The sequence below is a fragment of the Solanum pennellii genome, chromosome 1 (genome assembly GCF_001406875.1).
Source record: "Solanum pennellii chromosome 1, SPENNV200".
Lineage (NCBI taxonomy): Eukaryota > Viridiplantae > Streptophyta > Magnoliopsida > Solanales > Solanaceae > Solanum > Solanum pennellii.
In genome coordinates, this window is record NC_028637.1 from 16156237 (window position 1) to 16162450 (window position 6214).

Consider the following 6214-nt stretch of genomic DNA (forward strand, 5'->3'; position numbering starts at 1 on the left):
AGATGGGTGCCTCTAGGAGTTAATTGTTTGGCTGGGCGGCCCCTGGGTTTACTCTTGCTAGCTGGGAAGGTGCCCCTTGGATTCTAGTGGTTTGATGGGGCAGCCTTATCATTATTTTATAACGTTTAGAGGCCCATATTATGCTTCTTGGATCTGGACTCAACGTACTCCTTTCTTAGTATTAGCTATTTTGTGTACATGTCGGACTTATGGGGTCTGTTCGAGATATTTTGTGTACCTTCTGGGCTTATGGGTCAGTTAGCTTTAGTTAAGATGTACTCAGTTCTTTATATTTTAGTATGCTTGTGTACTTTTCTTTAAATTCCTCTTCATCTCTATTTGTTTCTAGATTCAAACTTTTCATATTGTCGTTACCTTTCTTGCTCAGTCGGCCAATAATTCTGTTTGAGTACCTATTTTTTTGGTACTCATGCTACACTCTCCATCTATTAGTGGAGATTATTTGACCTTGTTGCAACCGTTTATTAGAGGTGAGGGTGAGCACTTGGCGTCCTAGACTTGCTTGTATCCTTCTATATTTTGTATAGCTAATCCTTTTTTTTTGAGACAAGCTTGTAGTTTGGTCCATTTTTGAGAGTTGTAATATTTTGTTAAAACAACTGTGTACTTGTGATTTCCAGGTTCTAGAAGAATCTTATGTATATATTTTTGGCTTGTCCTTTTGTTAAATTGTTGCTTCTTCTTTTTTATTTTACGCTTATCTCATTACTTGTTATTCTGGGTTATCGGTGGGATGACCTACTATTGGGTTATCATAGGTGTCATCATGGCTCGAGAGTTTAGGTTGAGAGATATGCCCACAAGTTGTTAAGGGATTTGATGAACAAGAGGTAGCTTGCACTTCTTGCTATTTTAGTAGTACCTCATTTAAGAAGGTAGAGGATCTTCAGGGAGGGGTTTTCATCCTTGGTCTAGCAGAATGTTCATGCAGCTATTCAAGCGTCCCGGGGAAGTTATTTTGATCAAGGCTCCTAGAGCTTGGGTCAGACTTTTCAAAATTGTTGTTAGAGGTTTTAAGGTCATGGTAACCATTTAGTATATTCAAATTCTTCTTAGTAGTTCCTAGACTGAGTCTTGACAAAGCAATAGAGATTTCTCAATGTTTAGAGCGGTAGGCCGACATCAATAGTGTTTTGTAAAGCGGTCACTTCATCTCTTTTTTTGGAAGAAAAAGTAGTAAAATTTTCAAATTCAAATTGGGAAAAAAATCGTAACAAACATTAAAATCGTTAAAATATATATATGTTATTTTTTGAAAAATGAATACAACTTATTTCTTTTTGCTACATTTGCATTAGCAGGTCTTGATTCATTCAATTCATATTTGACCACAATAAGACTTTTACCAAATCTAGGAATTCTTCTTGTTTTCTCCCATTCATTGTCCTCAATTAAATTAAAGTTCTTATTTCTTCAGTTATCCCGGTATATTGTCCATATGTAAATCATTTCACATATATTTCTTTGAAATTTTCAATATTCTATCTGTAAAGCGATATTGTGAAATATTTTTGACCATACAAATTAATAAATTCGTCAAACTTTACTTCATCTTTATTAGAAACTCACTCCTCTTCATTTGGATTATAATTATCTTACTTAAATAGTCTTGCCTATAGAAGTAAGTACACCAATATTGAAGACGGAACTGTAGTTAAGGTAAGAATTCTCCATATTCCCTTTAATTAATCATGAAAGAGAATGCGGACCATTTTTTTGGAGAAGATAATAGTGCTCTCCTGATTTGATACGTGTAATTTCTTTTCGCAGCTGCAACAAAAATGGTCGAAGTTATAATCGATAAGTAGGATATCTCACATTTATCTGCCATCTTCATGTACTTCTACTTGTTTGCTCATTATTCATGCAAGGCGATTCAAACCACAGGGACGATTGTCTACTCTTAAGTCTGTGACACAAGTAGTTGAACATGAGAAGGATTTCAATATTTAGTAGATTCCTTTACTATAGAAGTCTAATGGCTAGGGGATGTCTAATGAGAGTTTGATATCTAAAGAGAAAATCATCCTTACTTATTGTGTATGAGAGTATTGGCAGCATCAACAAATTCAATTCCATATTATTCTCAAGTTGAGAATGGGATACACTCTTCTAGAACAAAATCATCGTATCATATTATAACATAATATACCACTATACTAAAAGTGGGAACAAAACTCAAAAAGTTCACTTACTAAAATACCCTTTATGGATTTCTTTTTTATTCTTCATAAACAAAACAAAAAGATAGTAAAAAATAAAAAATGAAAAATAAAACAGTTATAATGAAGAGGAAATACCAAAACTTGCATTTTCCTTTATATATATATATATATATANACAAAATGTAAACATTTGTTATCCAAGAAAGAAATAATTAAATTGAGTGGGAGTTCATCAATTTTAGCTTGTAATTTTAAACAAATTTTTGTTATGAATTTACAACATCAATATAATTTATATCGTATATACTAAACAAAGTTGTATAAAGATTATAGAAAAGTGATGGTGTCCTATACAAATCTGTATAATAATTCTCGACCACTACTAATATAAGCTTTCAAATGGAATGTATGTGCTTCACTTTTCACTAATCTGCTTTACCTTCTTTAATGGCTGGAGCGAATAGCCACCATGAAATCTGATGTACTGGAGACTGGCTAGAGCAAAGGGCGAGTCGAAGTTGATGATACATCATATTTCAGGGCGAGCTTTTCTTTCCAGCTCGTGTTGGATTCACACGATCATGTAATGATGTCCTTATTTCGGGCATAGACTATTCTACTTATTTAATTTGATTTCTTTATTACTTTAGACTTGGAGAATAGAGAATAGATGTCCTTGATATGATGAATTTTAGCTTTTCGGATAATATGTAATAGACTCTAGAGGTTTTTCTTATTTTTACTTTAATAAGTTTTGATCTTCCACATTATGGTTGTTTTCCGTAAGTTGAACAATTGATATAAGTTGAGGTTGAAATCGTTGGTTCGCCCACCTAGGAGATTAAGTGTGGGTGTCACTCATGAAACATTTTTTGGATTTTGACAAACTTGGTATTAGAGCTTTAGGTTCAGTGATCTCATCATACAAGGACAAGTCTAGTAGAGTCTTATGAACTGTACGAGGACACTTTTACTTTTCTTCGAGAAACTATAAGACTTTTGGAAAACTCATTTCTTTCATTGTTTCGTACAATTACTTGAATCCAATTGGTAACTAGATGATATAAGTTGGAATCTAACCTTCTACACTTTATTTCATAGATAGCTAGAAGTAGAGCGATAATTGTGGCAACACCAACACCAACAAGGTGTTTTTGAGCCAACTATTGGGGTGCACCCCAAGAGGGAGCAATGGTGAGAGGTCGTGGTAGAGGTCGCGGGACAAGGTCCACTTGAGGAAGAGGATAAGAAACTCGTCCATTAGGGATATAGAAGTGATCCCTCCACCGACTGACGAGGTAGCGAGAGAGGATAATGAGAGGGAGGATGAGCAAATTCAAGCGAAAGAAGCACCACCCCAGCGTACTCCAGATATGATCAACCAGGTTCTCACTTATCTAAGCGGGTTATCCAGTCGAGTCCATCCATACAAGCGTTTTTCTGCACCAGTAACTCAAGTTCAAGGAGTAAAATATACAATTATTGTGTCTCCCAACAAGGATGCGTCATTGGAAACATGCATGTTTCCTCGATTGACTACAGGGCCTATATGACTATTGACCAACATGATCTCTTTATTAATTTCTTAAAGTTGAAACCTCCTGTCTTCAAGGGTACTGAATCTGAAGATGCTTATGACTTCCTTGTGGATTGTTACAAGCTAATTCATAAAATGGACATAGTGGAGCAATTCAGTGTTGAATTTGTGAGCTACGAATTTTATGGGGATGCCAAAATATGGTGGCGATTTCATGTTTGTGTTGACCATAAAAGGCACCACCTATGACTTAGACAACATTTTCTATCTTCTTCAAGGAGAAGTATATACTTGGACTTTGAGGGACATGAGATGAGATATGTTCCTGAACATGGAGCAAGGAAAGATGTCGGCTGCAGCCTATGAGGCCAAATTTCATGCATTATTCAGATATGACACTCAGCTTTGCTTTAGTTCGCAAGAATAGATTCGCCGCTTTCTAAAGGGACTGAGGTAAGAATTGCAGATTCCAGGTTTATAGGTAGTTGCTTCTGCCAAATCTTTTCAAGAAGTGGTTGATTTTGTGATAGAGGTAGAGAAGGTGAAGCCAGATGACTTCACCAAGGTGTCAGTATTTAAGAAGTTCCTTAAAATAGGTGACATTAGTAGTTCATACCTTAAAGGCAGAGTTCTGGGGGTTATCCACCTCGTCTTTTTCAGTCTTAATTGCAGGTTCTAGCTGAGGCTCCGTCACTAACTAGTTTCCTTTTCTGAGTTTGGGGGTTATCTTTAGTCTTTTTCATCTTCACAGAGACCTACTCTCGACTCAAGGAATTTCTATTTATGTGGTGAGGCTGGGAATATTAGGAAATACCAAAGAGTCAAGCTCGGTATGATCAGAGTTACAGATCTCCATTAGTTAGAGGTAAGGGTGGCAATGGTAGAGGTCGTCATTCTGGAGTAAGTGGTAGCGAAGGTAATGGTGGACACCAGTTCAGCCGGGGTGGCGTGCATGTTGGAACTTATAGATGTAGCATGATCTACACAATGGAAAGACAGGCCATAAATCCCATTATTATGTTTTCCCCGGGAGGCTAGAGGTAGAGGCATCCGATGTTGTTACCTACGTACTCTTCTAGTCAGTGATCCCATTACTTCTGTATTGTTTGATACAGGATCCACATTTTCTTATGTATCTTCCTTATTACCTAATGGACTTGATTTGCATTGTGACTTACTTGATATGCCTATTCGTGTCTCTAGTTATGCCAGACAATCTGTGTTAGTTGAGAAGGTTTATAGATCTTTCCTATTCACTTCTGTGGGGAGCAAAACTTAAGTAGATTTTATTACTTTGGAGATGGTTGATTTTAATGTAATTGTTGGTATGACTTCGATTTCTCTAAATTTTGCTATCTTCAATTGTAACGATAAGATGGTAGCTTTAGCCAAGCGTGGGATAGATCCGCTGGTATGAAAGGGTGACTCCGTTCCTGCCCCAGTTTGTATTATCGTTTTACTTTGTTCTAAGAGGTTAGTGAGTAAGGGTTGTACAACTTTCTGGGCACATCTCAGGGATGATACTTCCAAAGTTCCTTTGATCGTATATATTTTGATAGTTCGTGAGTTTGTGGATGTTTTTCTGTCACGACCCAAAACGAGCCGCGAGTGGCACCCACACTTATCCTACTATGTGAGCGAACCAACAAATTTAATCCCCAACATAATGCGGAAGACTCAAAATCTTATTAATAAAACCAATAAATAAACATTCTAAAATTTATCAACTATTATCCCCAAAATCTGGAAGTCATCACATCAAGAACATCTATCCTCAAATTACTAAGTCTAAGAATATTTAAGAACTAAAATAAAGAATAAAACGGTAGTCCATGTCCGAGCTTCAAGGACATGAGGACGTGAATGAGAGAATCCAGTCCAAGCTAGGAACAATAGCTCACCCTGAAATCTGACGTGCTTTAGACTGGCTAGAGTTGCGGACGAGACGAAGTCACTGGTGCACTTGCTGCACTCCACAAACAACAAGAAGGAAAGTAAAAGTAGGGGTCAGTACAAGTACTAAGTAGGTATAATCGGCCAACTCAAAATAGAAAGCAATATATATCAAGTAATAATATAATATCAACTACAACACTCAACAGGTGACAACAACAAGTACAAAACCCTTTGACAACAACACCAAGTACATTTATGAGGGCTCAAGCCTCCACACCATCATAATTCAAGATTCATTCTCTTTATTCCTCTTGTGTCGGAACGTGACACTCCGATCCCTTAATACTACGTGTCGGTTCGTGACACCCGATCCCCTAATGCTACGTGTCGGTTCGTGACACCTGATCCCCTAATACTACATGTCGGTTCGTGACACCCGATCCCCTAATGCTACGTGTCGGTTCGTGACACCCGATACATTAACCTCATTCTTTTAGTTCATCAAGCCTTCCTTCATACCAAGGCATCATCATTAATAGAGTGAGTTTAAGGTTTTTAAGATTCCACAGTATCATCATTATAATCCATCACAATT

The 6214-nt window shown here is 36.9% G+C and overlaps 1 pseudogene; it reads right to left on the reverse strand.

The window, feature by feature from the left end:
• Window positions 1-6214, reverse strand: part of LOC107018041 — a 58545-nt pseudogene that overhangs the window by 18636 nt on the left and 33695 nt on the right.